Raw genomic sequence first — 15,902 nt, forward strand, 5'->3', positions numbered from 1 at the left:
GCATAAAAAATAAATAAACCTGCTGGCGGGGTACACGTTTTTATATTGTTCGAAGATTCTTCATTTCCTTATCCTATGTTTTTTCTATTTTGACGTAAACTGAAAGAACACATAAATCCATGTAAATTCTTTCAAAAGAGTGTCGCGCGTACTGTAAAGTCTGCTACTGGTTTCTTGAGGACAAATGAAGATGTAGGGTTTATACCAAAGAATCCATCAAGTCAATGTGTTTAGAAAATTAATATCATGTTGCACCGGTCAAACCAGTCAACATAACGTACTTATACTATCTGTCATGGCTTTAAAGGCATGTTTTGCAAATTTCTACAAATACGAAGACGCAAATTATCAAGCAATCAACTTAGGAGCAATAACTACATATAACTATGAACTGACACATAACAATACAAGCTTGTCTCGACGAATTATAATATTCTCGTGTATCTCTATCTATTCGTGATTTTGTAAAATTAAGTTTGTGTGCTGCGTTCTTCTCGTACGTTGAGTTTGGTCTAACATTATCTTTATCCCATGAAACAGAGAGAATATTTGTACTCGTGAGAAAAACCGTGAGCTGGAGCCGAGTCGCCGAAGGACTTGAACTCCCTTGCATGTCTTCTGTAAACTCTGTCACAGAACCTTCCATTGAACTTCAAATTGATGCATTTTTTATCAACATCTAGGCATATCTTCTTTGTGAAGAGACGCTCTCATTTGTAGTACAAAGTACCCATAGATACGCAGACTGATTTCTGATATAACTGAACTATCTTCAGTACTACCCACAGTATCGTAAAACATGCTTCTTCTAAATAAAATATGGCTTTTCGTGGTAATGGGTTAACTATTGAGGTGTAATAGAATTTGAAGGATGGGACATGTTGTCCACATGCCAATTTTGATAGCCACATGCAAGCAACGTGAACTAATGTGTGTCGAGAGCTGTATTTGATGTGATCTCTTAATGCCACTTGATTTTCGGCTGTGTTTATTGTCACTAAGGGAAAAACAAAGAGCCGTTACCGGGTAAGTTAAAATAACTACACGGGCGTATTATATTATCAGATAAGGATGGCACAGCGCTTGGCAGTCAACCCGCATAGCAAATCAGCAAGTTTCTAATCCGATCGATAACATTGTCATGCACTCTTTTACGTGAAGAACATTAATTTGCCATAACAAGACGCCTTTATACCTATTACATCTCTACGACTGTGTCTGAAGTTGGATGGGTTTTGCTCACCTTTCACAAAATACACTTCCGGTAATTGATTTTTGTGCGTTTGCTTTTCGTTGGCGCGTCATTTTCTTGTGAAGTTTTTTCTATGAAATCTCACTGAAGGGTATTTCAGGTATCCGGTGGAGAGAGTATATAATGTCTTATGTTAGCACCATTTATTTTGTCTGCGTAATGCTTTGTATAAGTTACAACGTATACTCAATATCACTATATTCCGATTAAAGCCAGGAGCAGAGTGTCTTATTTCATTATAGAAGTCGTTGAAACGTATTAGCATCAATACCATCAGATGAGTAATTTTACAGTTATAGAAGCGTACTTGGTCCATAAAAACTCTTCCATGTACATACTCTTGCAACCATGATAAAAAAATATAATCTACTTCTAAATCTGACTAGTATAGGGATGTTATCAAGAATATCACGGCATTCCAGGTTGTGAAAATAGGTCCCTAGATAATGAAACCGGAACATTGACAAAACATCTGGAAACAAAGGCTCCGCCTATTGTATCTCTAAAACGGGATGCATGCACTTCAAATATTGTTTCAAATACAAATGTTCAAAATAACATTGTAATTGAGATAAAATTGTTCAACCGTTTGGGTTCTTTAGTAAGAAAGAATTAAAGGACGATTGATAGTATAATTTTTGTATTTCCAAGAGTCATGACGGTTCGGACACAGCGAAAAAATAATAATTTGCAATAAGAAACTTCCCTTGAATGCAAAATTGTGACTTCACGATCTCAAATCTTGCCTGTTTGCGCCCATAAGTGGTCTGTCAAAAGTGCAATTTTATTTGCTTGGATGAAACTGCATGTTTGATATTGGTATTGTACATAATGTAGGTAAGATGGATTAAAAGCATGAACGAATATACACTGTCTTAATATACACAGTCTTTAATTGACCAATCTAAAAATTATATGTATCTCTACCTGTTTTCTCCATATAAACAGACAGTGTAATCTTAATCATGTAAGTTGTTTCATTGTGGAGCAAGAAATCGAGAGGAACATAGCATTTGCTATAATAGTTTCAGTATTTAACGTACCTGTATCCTATGAATGATGGCTTCATGTCTTGTATTGGCAAAATAGGCAACGTCCGTTTCTGCCATCCTTCCAGTCTGTCTGGTTCACGTGTCTACCTTTGAAATGGTTGTCTGGTCCCTGCCCCATTTCCACCGCTGGCAGCGCTGTCTATTTTCGTAAGCACCGCAGCCAGCGGTAGGATTAGAATGGAGCACGGAACCAGGCTATTGAATTGGACGCAGGTGATACGTCTCATGATGACCACGTGCACATATTGGCGGTTTGCAAAGCACATGTGTCGATAACATGTATGGAAATGTTATGAAAATAGTGGAGTGACTGAAACATTCTTTAATATGTTATGGGTGCAATTATTATTTGTTAAATCGAAAATGAATATACGGATTACGAAATCAAATCGTTCTTACACATCAACATATATTTAATAAAAATTGACCTTTAGGGACCGTTCAGTTTTTACGGCCGGGGGGGGGCGGCAAAATCCAGGGGGGGGGGTCCTCATAATTTTGGAATCCTCAAAGGTGGGGTCATCGCTTTTTCACTGGTAGGAAAGGGGGTCACCACATTTTCAGAAACGTAATACCAACAATAAAGTTCACTTTATGCCATGGCCATGATCGACCCTCTTTACCAGCGGTCCGCCTTCGGCGACCCACTACAATAAATATACATTATGTATTACCCATGACCCTCTTAACGGGCAGACGCCTTTGGCGGCCCACTCCAATTAGGTTTACTTCATTGCGATGGCCATGATCGACCCTCTTACCGGCGGGCCACCTTTGGTGGCCCACTAGAATAAAGTTGACTTTACGTTATGGCCCATGACCCTCTTAACCCAAGGCTGCCTTTGGCGAACCACTCCAATAAAGTTTACTTTATACAATGTCCATGGACATAAGTGTCTATGGAAACGAAGTTAAAAATTGCCTTACAGTCGTCCTAATTAACAGACGTTTCAATGGATGTGGCTGAGAAGTTTGTGCCCTGGCATCTCTGCTACACGAATAAAGTGCGCCGCGTACTGTAGTTCAAATCCAAAACCATGCGGGTAAATTTGACATATGGGTTTTGGTTATTTTTCAGCCGGGAGGGGGGGGGGTCATCAAATTTTTTCGTCTGAAAAAGAGGGGGTCATCTTTTTTTCACGAAAATGCAGGGGGGGGGGGGTCTATATTTTTTTGAACACCGGCGACAAGATTTTGCAGGCCCCCCCAGGCCGTAAAAACTGAACGCTCCCTTAGTGGGACTCGAAATCGACAATACTTTCCAGAAATGACTTCTCCCGTAAACACGAGTTCTGTGCATTTTCATGGAGTGCATGAAGTTTGGTCATCCCAGAATAACGCCTACCTGAGTTACTGTTGCAGAGGACATTGTGGTGGACCGACGGAATATTCATACTACTTTCATTTCGTTTCCGGACATGCGATAAAATTAAATCAATTTCAAATGTCACACCTTGTACTCAGGCGTAGGCAATCGAAAACCACTTATAACATCACCCTTCTCCGGGCCGAGCTTCCTGAAACATCACTTCCCTACAAAAAATTATGACCTGGTTAATTTCCATGTATTAGGATGGAGATTAAAATAAAGCGAATATCATTTGAATAGTTGTAAACGCCTCGATGAATAACTCTATGACGCAAAGTATAATTATAGATTACATGTAAATGTCACAGGTTTCAATATAGTAATAGTTAATATCGCAAAATAAACCGTGAATATGTCCTCAACGTACCAAAGATAAAACCCTCTGCAATGAGCCTTGCAAATATCAGATAACACTCGCGTATCTAAACGGATCTTTGCTTTCAAATTACAGCCGTTTCAAACAAGGTGTGTACCGTATAGGTACAGAGAAAGATTTTAAAATTTCATGTTTTTCAGTTTCCCACACTCTGAGATCGATTTCTTATGTCAGCCAACAGGGTCTAAGCAGCTTTAATAATTAGTGTACATATTTCATAGCCAATTTGAGCCAATTTGGTATGTTAAAAATTTTGTTATTTTGATGATTCCCCTATAGTCGACTCTATAAGCTTATCAGGGCAATAAAGTCGACAATTCTCTCCTGGTGACTCGAGACACACTGAGCTGACCAAGGATCTGTTGCACACTACAGCAACCATTAGGAAACAGTAAACATACTTTGTAGTTGCCCTCGTCGTCATGATTTGACAAGAATTTAGGAATATGACTGATCTACTAGATGTACTGGTCCGATGTAAGGTGGAAAGAAAACCAAAAAAGAAAATAGAAAGGAACGAAGGGAATTATAAGCGTCCAGAAAATATCATAGATGACATGATTAAATGTAACAATTTGAGGTCACCGTGCAAATATTTGGAATTTGAGAAACCTATTATCTAAAATAGGCAATGTACTCCATCATGTTAATTCTACGAGGAAAAATCATTTTATTTTGGTTTTAAAAAGAGCGCGATAGCGAAATGTTAATTATTTAACAGCTTCAAATGAACTTACACGAGTAGATTAGTTAAGAATTGTCGATATTTGAATGTCCAAAAACTAAATCTTACGTTAAATTCGGCACTGTCTATCGCTAGAACATCCCTTTTGTTTTGAATTTGGTCGATAGACCTGTACACAGAGCGCTGGTGGAGAAAGGGTTAAAATGTTGTTCTGTTTTACAATGAGTTGCAGCAGATTAAAAATAGTACAATTGACCCGATTAGCAGTGTTCAGTATTGCTGTAGTGCAAATTTCCATGAGAATTGACAAACCTGCTACTTTTACTGTAAATGAAGCGTGACTTATGAGAATAGTGTCGTTTTGAAGGGTTAAAAGTTTACGTATGACGTAAAGAATGTTATATACAACAAGCTATAGCAAGTACACATGTTCATTCCTGGTAGCCACATGCAACTAACATGGTGCACTTAATGACTCTTCATTTTCGAGTATGTACAGCTACTTCTGCCAGGCTTAACATGTTATCTGGACCCTAGATGTGTGTTGCAGAGTAGAATTACAAATCGAGAGATACATTTAATCTTTATTCCTGTATCAACTTTGAAACATGGTATGTCTAAGATATCCTACATCGTAGATGAGCATATATAGGCAATCCCTTCATAAATAGTCCTATACAAGTCTGTATCGTCAACGAGTAAACTAAAATATCTGCAGATATCCTCAGATATTTAAAACAAAGGAAAGCGACTTAATGTTGTCCTTCTGTAGTTTCAATGTGATCGGAACTCTAGTATGTCATGAAAACCCCATTCGCGTCAGCGGCAGTCTTCAAATCTGGGATATAACACATTGTAAACACTTCACTAATACACTTTCCATAACACCTCACAATACAACACAATCAGACACCACACCCCAATTTATTCCAACTGTGGCCCATATGTAGCATGTTTATTGTAGTGTCTAAATGAAAGAAATTTAATGATGGCCATTATAAAATCAGCATGAAGATGCTCAATGCCCCATCCGTTTGCGACGAGCCCTGTAAATACCATTATAAACAAGTCGTATCTTATTTGCGATAAAACAGAATTTTCGGACTCGCGTCAAGTTGAACATTGAATCGCTAAAGTATGCGTGGAAGAAGGTTCTGAAAAGAATAATTAAAAGTCTCTGCGTAATTAGGAAATGCCGGCAAATATCTAAATGATCAATAGATCTTCTACAAGTATACAAACAATCCTATTCCTCTAATCTAGACTAATCCTTCTATTTTGCTTGTTTTTATAACAAGCGTTTATATGATTTCGAAAGACAGCTGTCTGGTATAGAAAAAGACACGAAGGATCTTACCGAAACCTATCCATACGTTGAGCCATAAACACTGATGCGATTGTCTAAATCCTAAACCTTCTAAATGAACAGCTAGTATTTAATATAGGCCTATTGTTTATATTTAAGCAATAACCCCCGCCGCAGGAGGGTATACACGAGATTTTGGTACAATGCGCGACATATAGCACGAGCCGATAGGCGAGTGCTATATGGAGCGAATTGTACCAAAATCGAGTGTATACCCGACTGCGAAGGGATTATTGCTATTATATTATATCAACTTGCGTGTATTTGTTGTCTTACTTGGGTATTTTCATCACTCTAAGGGACGATTCAGAATTTACTTCCAGGGGGAGGGTGGAGGATTTTCTATTTCTCGGTGATTTTTTCCATGGCCCCCCCTAGTAAATTATAGAAAAAATCTATGGCCCCCCCTCATCTTTCCTGGTTTTTTTTCCATGCCCCCCCTAATATATACATGCATGCTTATACGGTACATTATAGACATATCTAGTCTAACAAGTTGCAGGAACTGTAGGGCCTAGTGGACATTAATCGATGATATAACAAATCATTTCAGGGTTATGTGACTATAAAAGAATGATTTGCAGGGACTGCAAGTGGCACACTTTTGGAAAGGGTAGCAATAAACATATCTGGTTGTAAATTTCTGAAGAAAAGTTAATTACTAAATATGAATACTTTTTTCGTTATGTCTCACTGATACATATGATGCACACAAAGACAAGCAAAGATGTCAGTTAGAAATGGTGAACAGAAAATCAGAGGAGCAGATAATTGGCAAAGTGATATATATCTTGAAGTTTAATGGTACATCTCATTTGCAGATATCCAGATATTTCTGGAAAGTGAGATGTACATGTACATGCACACGTTCAGCATACATTTTCATTTGATGATGCTGAATATTTGCAGACTCACGGTGAAAGTTTTAAACATTAGGAATTAAAATTGGTGAAAGCCAACTTGTTTTTAATTTTCTCTTTTTTTCTAATTTGGTTGTCATAAAACCAAGTTGCTGCCACTGAAAGCAACAATGCTGAGGAATATTTTAGAACATTTCTTGAACAAAACACCTTATCTAAAACATGAATTCACATGTTATTCTGCTCATTCCATTCACAATCCAATGTTCATATTAAAATGCAGATAACCCTGTGTAAGTCAAAATTCACATTTTGTCAGCAGTATTTTTCAAAATTGACAGAGCATTCATATTCAAATTTTTTTAACAAACTTTAATTTTAGAATAGTCATGATGCGCATGTTTTCAGATGACACGAAACAATACATGTTAATTTGTTTTTTTGGCCTTTTCTGCCAGCCGCCACTGTGAAATCTTTGATTATACATATCAGAATGAATGGACACAAAAGTATTAGCATCAATACACAATGTGTAAGCCTATCCACGTTTCTCCTAGCCTCATACACACTGAGATCACTTCTTGGACTACAGCAAATTTCTTGTGTACACAATATTTCAACAATCCGACACCATAGCATTGGTGCAGTGCCACATGATCTTCTGTATGCACATACAGGATTATTGGAAAATCAACCTTTTTGTAAATTTTTCACCATATATTTTTGACAGTAATACATAATATTTTATTTTCAACATTAAAACCTATTCGTTGAAAAGCACCTTGAAGATGAGACGGCCATAAATTTATTTCAAAAAGTTTATAGTAGATGTAAGCACTGTAAAAAGTTATGTAGAACATTTAAAAAATTTAGAAAGGGTAAAATTGATGAGAATGAAACATAGAAAAAAGGAGCAGAAAAGAAGAGGAGCAGTAGCAGTAGTTTACTCAAAGGATGAAGTGGGTGTATTTTTGGGTAAAAAACCTCAATTTTTGTATTAATGATAAAAATTAATTTAAGTCGAAAACTAGACAGTATTTTCTGAAATGTAATATTTCACTTGAAAGGATAGTATTCATGTAGAAAAAAAACAACTATTTCACTTGGCATTATCCATCTTCATTTTAAAATTGTAGGGGTTTAAAGACTGACACTCTAATAATTGATTAAAATCATGATCAGCAAAATTAAAATGCCTCTTATTCAAAATGTCTCTTATTAAAAATGTAAGAGCTTTATTGCCAAACAAAACCAATTGATAGTTGTTGTGTTATATAGCATTTAAAAAACATAATGTGAAATTTCAGAAAATTTGACCCAGCCGGAGTGGAGTTAAATTCGTTGGAAATTTTGAAATTGGGAGGCAAAAGAAGCCAAGAAATCAGGTGATTTGCATACATTTGCATAAATTAACACTTCTTTATCATGCAACTTTCAACTGCTTTACAAGCTACAAGGTAAACCCAACATTAAATAAGACATTTGCTGTAATTTTTAGCATTTGTTCAATGTTCATCTCTGTGTATCAGCATTTGTTTGTTATTCTATCACTACATAGAACACCCAATGCTGTATTTAGCAACATACCAGTGTGAACATAAATGACCATTGTTATTGTTGATAAACGAATTCTAGTCTGGACTTGATCTGAGATCTCTTTTCAACAAAAACAACCCTGACTGTTCACTGTATGGTTTGTATTGACACGCTAAATACTGGACATTTCATAACGCTTCAGGGAGGAGAACAAGATACTGCAGTAGATGCATAATGAAAAACAAACCACTATGAATATTACCGAATTTGGCAGCTAAAGGAGTTTAACTAAACATGTTGAGTTTATCTGTCACCCAGGTAGCGTCTACGGTGCTCTTTTGTAGAGATCAGAAATTCTGGGCAAATATTGAATTGATGTTTTTTTTCCTTGGCCCCCCCTAAAAGATTGTGGTATTTTTGTCTGGCCCCCCCCCCCTAAATTTTCTTGGGAAAAATGGGTGGCCCCCCTGAAAATCCTCCACCCTCCCCCTGGAAGTAAATTCTGAATCGTCCCTAAGCGCCAAATGCAGAAAACGGACGTCTGAGAGATCGAACGTCGGAAATTCTGCGCCCGAGACCGAGCATTTTTATAAGGATTCCGTACAGGCACACAGTATCCTACGATAAATACGCATTACGTCCATATCGACATTGCATTTTATTCGCATGCAACACGAACGATACTTGTCATAAAATACCTGTTGCACTCACACAGAAAATGGGTCAAGAGTTCAAATCAAAAGAAAAAAGTAACAATTTTTTTCGTAAATTTACATAAGAACAATAGTCCTGGCTTTTTTGGCATACTAAAAATAGATTTGTCTCATTCTGTACCGCATACCGCGTACCGTCGCGACATTCAGTGGTGGCACAGTGAAGTTACAGGATCTATTTTTGATGGATAATTTGGACGTTAATTGTACCAGAAAGCAAGCAGTTTTAGACTTGCGATGACAGCAACTGTGATGAACAGTTGTGCAGATTCTGAATGTGTTGCCCGATGCAGGGAGAGCTGGACGCTGACACTGCTCGTTGCATTACATGTCAAATATCGTCGCAGTCGCCAGGAGTCATCCCATTGTTATTTTGAACTTCTTGGTCTACATCGTTAGGACATACCGATCTGTTATAGCCCAAACTTTGGTAAATAATATCTGACATACCGTTACTGTGAGGAAGTGTCAATTTATTTGTGTATGAACGAATACTATCTTCATTTTAAAGAGCGGTACTAGGATATATCGCGTCTCGACTCCCGCAAAGTGCACGGTGCGCTGTCGCCCTAATATTTGTGTGCATCATACCCTAAACGTGCTGCTTCAGAGATGTCTTTCATCATCGATCCCAACTTATTTACACTAAGAGGTGAGTTACAGACCCACACTTTATCTGTGTATCAAAATTCGGTCTTCGGTCTTTGAAACAAAGTGGACTGTTTCGGTCTTTCTCGAGGGTCTATGGTTTAGATAGGTACGTTCAAATGCACCGACCGGGCAATTCGAAAATGCTGGTTTAGGGGCCCGTTTTAGCACTGCTATCAGTGCTAAAACAGTATTTTAGCATCGGTGGAATGAGCTCTCGTCCAATCAGAATGGCGCATGGTAGCGATATAATAATATATTAACTTGTTGTATGTGTATGTTGTATGTTAACTTGTTGCCGGTATTGAAAAATTTAGATAGTTCTTTGCCCAACATATTTAGATGCACCAGTTGAGGCGTAGAACAGTTACCGGCATGTTGCTTCTTTGTCTTCTAACGTTACAATCTGTTGCAAAGAGCATAGTCGCTATACCGCAGTCACTTCACATTTACTCATAACCGACTCTGACGAACTTTTCACATCATGGCGTTGTTGTCCTACATCAGGTTCATGACATTCCTCCGTTGACAACGCGAGTTCTTCTGAAATTGTTATAAGACACAATTATTTAACTTGCATTCGGTATTAGGTAGTGTACGTTGTTTCATGAAACATTATGCAAGATTCTGTTGAGATAAATGAACCATTCTTCAGTCAATGAAGAAAACAATCGTGAAATATTACTTGTTAACTATTTTGGCAAAAAATTCATGCTAAATATTACCATAAAAAATTCTTACCTTTCTGTCTGCTAGCCTCTACATTATCCGATGAAGGTTTTTGATTAAACTTAATATATTGGATAACTGATTGACATTGTTTGTGACACAGCCTTGGAACGATAAAAGTGCACAAGCCACAAGGACTATCAATGTACTTAAAGATATAATGGCGATGAGGAGTATGGCAGCAAGTGTTGTGCTGGATAAAGTTTCCACTTGCAAGGTTATTCCTATTGTTGTTGTTGTCATCTGTAAATAACGCAAGATACGTCATAATAAAAAGTCGAACATAAACGTCAGGGTTGTTGTGCGTCGTTTATTTGCAAATGATATTCAGCCTAAAATATTACCAGTTATTGAAATTTTCAAAACTCTAAATATTTACCGTGTTTTTCTAAAACGTTTATGGTGCTATAGGTGATTTTTATTAGAAAAAAGTGGTCAACATTTCGCAGATTTTTAGACAATAAACATATTGTACCTCTAGCCTTTCTATGGTTATCGACAATTTATGAAACGAATGGCATGTCCTTCAGATACTGAACACCGATGTCAAAAGACCAAAAATTTTATGTACAGTAAAATAGGTGCCAGTTGCTTGTTATCTTACCTTGTAATTTACCTGTCGTCGACTCTGTACCCGGGCAATTAAGTCGACAATTCTCTCCTGGTAACTCAGGACACAGATGACAATCTTGGCACGCGCCAGTGATGCTATCACAGAATCTGTCGGTAACCGCAATCACAGATGCAGCTGACCAAGGATATATTGCACACTGCAAATACCACTATGAAACAACAAACAAGCAGTGCAGTTGCCCTTGTTTTCATGATTGGAAATGGAGTTTAAGATATACCTATCTACAAGATTCACTTATCCGATTTCAGGGTGGCTGAAAGGAAACAAACTAAAAGAAATTAAAAGAAGAATGAAATAATATGCACACGGAAATGATCGAAAGAGACTCTTGAAGAGTTTGGGCTTGTAAACATGTATTTAAGAATATTTACTACTGCAAACAAGCTCAATAATGTACGTACTCAAGGTTGCCTGGAATGCAGAATGTGTATAGTATTCTCTTCAGAGTATTGTATCAGTGCCTTGGCGCATCCGTGTCTCCTGCTATAAAACAGACACTTGAGTGTGGTACAGTTGAACATAGAAGAGAATAGTTTACGTTCGTGTATCCCTGTTTAGTTCGTCTTTTCAATGCAGGTAAACTTTATCGTTTTCTGTTTTATAAACACGATGTGACCCAATTCTGTGACGTCAACGCCTGTAACGAGGGCTAGACTTAGTGGTGGGCCATGTGGACACCATGCATAAGTGTATATTACTAGATTATTTTTTCTATTTTCGTTCTGTGCCGTTACATTGCAGAGGACAATGTACAAAATTGTGCTGTGAATGGTTAATAACTTGTGAACACGTGGACATCACGCATAAGCGTCCCATCGATAGTTTATCAAATGAACTTTGTCCAATCACACGAGTGCCTGTAACAAAAGTCTCCGTGGCAATTTTGTACGCTTGTATTTCGTCAAAAATTTTGATATCATGCATAAGTGTATATTACAAGATTATTTTTTTTTATTTTCGTCCTGTGCCTTTAGTACAGTGCAGAGGGCAATTGTGTTTATAAACAGAAAACGATACAGATTATCTGCAAAGGCGAATCAAATAGATGAACACTGACCGAGTCACGATGTCTCCGTTTTTTCAAATAAACTGTGCATATTTGGGACAAATTCTACCATGCACTAGTTTGACAAGGTTTAAATCAATCTTTTTTCCAATATTGCATAAGGCCAAAAGAAATAAATTGTGCTGTTCCGATAACATGGTTTTCAAAAATAGGGTAGGAAGATAGGCAGGGATTTTTTTCAAAATTATTTTTATTTTTATGTATGCATTTTGAGGGGTTCAGGGCGATCAAACACTAGCCACAGCATTTCCAGACAATACATATACATATAAAAGGAATAAAACCATAAAATACATCCTCGTTCAAGCAAAAATCAAATGCCAGGTAATGAATGTGTGATTTTGTGGGTTTTTTCTTTCTTTTCTTACTTCTGTGTTTACGTAGCTTTAAAATGTTTAGGGTTGGCGGGTCAAAAATAGGGTAGGTCGGGTTATCGGAACAGCGCAATTTTTTTCTCGGCCTAAGCGTTTTGCATTGGACAAGATGGAGATCACTTTTTGAATAAAAATACGACCTCTTCTGAATTCGAAATTTTAAAAGCTATGAAATGATATCCAGTATTCTGTGAATTAGCTTCGTTCGTGTACATATCTTGATAAAGATCCATATTCCTATAGATACCAGCAAATAACAGCCATATAACAGCCATATGTTGAAAACATCTGCCAATTTGCCGTGAATGTATCTCGAATTGGTTGAAACGTTAAGGAATTGAAAGCTGTTATTTACGAGGAAGACTGGAGCGAATGATACCTCTTCTATTGTGTTTAAATTCTGGAAAAGAACTCTTCCTTCTTCACTCGATATTCTTCTGCTGCCATAGCTTCGATACAGGTGTTAGAGCATATGCATACTTTACACCATAATCTCATGAAAAATGTTATTAGTACTTGGTAGACGTTTTAGGTAGTGGGTAATCCTTAACAATTTCTGTCCACACACAGTTGACAAACTTGACAAGTAATCATTGTATTTTGTTGCCGACTTCTAGGAAGATGCCAGCATGCATAAAACATAGAAAATATCATGGCATTAAAGTAGATATTTTTCTCTGGGATATTACCACAGCATCAGAAATACTTGTTCCCGCAATATTTCTCTTCGCACAAAATATGTCATATATATAGAAAGCCTTATCTAAAAATAATAATGTAAACATTTTATAACACACACTGGTCGAGCAAAAAATTAAAAATACTAATATGTAAACCGTTTTATGTCGCATTGTTATATTATAAAAACATTATGTTTCCGATCCGTAGTGTCATAAATGTGATAGTGCATGGTTTGTATACATCTCGGATATAAATACTTTAGTGTAACCAGATATGAACTGGAAATGCTCACTTGTTTCATTATATTGCATTATGTGTAATTTGAAACCTTTGCCACATGTTTGCAACTTCATTGAAAGTGTTATGATCAACATAATGAATAATATTCACCACAGATTAATTCTAAATCCAAGTATATATCCCCAATCAGGAAAGTTCATTAAAATATGCAAATTAGGAATTGACAGAAATGTTCTCATTAAATATGCAAATTAGGAATTGGCTGAAGTGAAAATGTTAAATGACTTTCAATAATGCCGTATCATAGTATCTTTAATGTAAAAAGCAATTCGTCAACTTTGGTCTATTCAAGACAGATAAATATCCTTAATTAGGAAAGTTCATTAAATTTGCAAATAAGGAATTGGCTAAAGTAAAAATGCTTAATGACTTTCAATGTTGTATCATAGTATCTTTAATGTACATAGCAAGTTTCGTCAAATTTGGTCTAGTCAATACAGATAAATATCCGTAATTAGGAAAGTTCATTAAATATGCAAATTAGGAATTGGCTGAAGTAAAAAAGTTTAATGACTTTCAATAATGTTGTTTTATAGTATCTTCAATATATGTAGCAAGATTCATCAACTTCAGTCGAGTCAATTCAGATATATATCCCTAATTAGTGAAGTTCATTACATATGTAAATAAGGAATTGGCTGAAGTGAAACTGCTTAATGATTTTCAATAATGTTATATCATAGTATCTTCAATGTACATAGCAAGTTTCATCAACTTTGGTCAAGTCAATTCAGATATATATATCTAATTAGGAAAGTTTATTAAATATGCAAATAAGTATTTGGCTGAAGTAAAAATGCTTAATGACTTTCAAAAATGTTATATCATAGTATCTTTAATGTACATAGCAAGTTTCATCAATTTCGGTCAAGTCAATTCAAATAAATATCCCTAATTTCAAAAGTTCATTAAAATATGCAAATTAAGAGTTTGATGAAGTAAAAATGCTTAATGACTTTCAATAATGTTAAATCATAGTATCTTCAATATACATACCAAGTTTTGTCAATTTTGATCAAGTCAAATCAGATATATATCCCTAATAAGGAAAGTTCATTAATATGCAAATTATCCATTATTTTTTATGTCACCCCTTAATATCTTTCACAGCTGATATATCTTGGTGTGATCAACATTTGTAGCGAATCTCATCAAATTGTGTGCAGTCGTTGTCAATATATATCCATTTTTTAAAATCATTAATTATGCAAATGAGCAAACAGCAAGCAAGCCACACCCACCAAAAACTAATCAGTTCTTGCCATTTGCAAACTGAATCTATGTACCAGATTTGATTCTGATCTGAAGAACCGTTTTTGAGATATTGAGCACACAGACAGACAGACAGACAGACAGACAGACAGACAGACAGACAGATGACACACAGACAGACAGACATCGCTGCGACATATGCTCACGTGTGTCAACACCGTGAGCAAAAAATGTGAAATATGTAAAGTATGTCCGACTCAATTTGGTCGTAAAAAGGTTCGCACAATGCATTTAGTAACACCGAGGCAAAAACATATTGTAAAACGTTTATGTCGAGACGGAATGTCTTGATTTGTTTGTTGTCAAAGGACGCTGAAACCACAGTGTTGCTAGAGAAAGTCAGATTACAAGAGTCAAGGAATACTGCATAGGCATGCCTAATGGGAACACTTACTTAGGTAGTCGATATACTTTGTTTCTGAACAACTCTGGTCTGTGATTGATAATTAAACATATATCAAAGTGAGCTTGAAAAATCATACAAGGTTAAAATTACGAAGTTAGTTTACATACATATGTACAAGTGTAATCTCAAACACACAAGGCTTTTGGCATCTTCGTGGTCTAAGGGGATGTCATCATCTTTCATTCATTTCTGCATTTGTAAATGTACGTCTTTTATACATACGTCACTACGTGGTGTTGATACATCAAGCTTTCGTTACTCTACCCCAATTTCAGTGACGTTGTATTGGTCTTGCAAAGAGTTCTTGCAAGAAAGGTCAGAACCAATGAACACATAAGTTACATCGATATAACGACAAGTGTTATTATCGTAACCATTTGAAATAACCTTGTTTTCAACACCAGGACATCGCCATTATAAAAGTGCGTATAGTCCAGTAGTGTGCATCATCCTCGATAAAAATAATAATATCGTTACAGCAGCACAACATTTTTAGCAAAAGAAGACAAACTATGACCCGTTTCTGTCTCGATATCCCCGAACACGTCGCCTCTATTCCTGCAATAATAAGTTCATTTTTCTT

Source organism: Ptychodera flava, chromosome 17, assembly GCF_041260155.1.
Source record: "Ptychodera flava strain L36383 chromosome 17, AS_Pfla_20210202, whole genome shotgun sequence".
NCBI lineage: Eukaryota > Metazoa > Hemichordata > Enteropneusta > Ptychoderidae > Ptychodera > Ptychodera flava.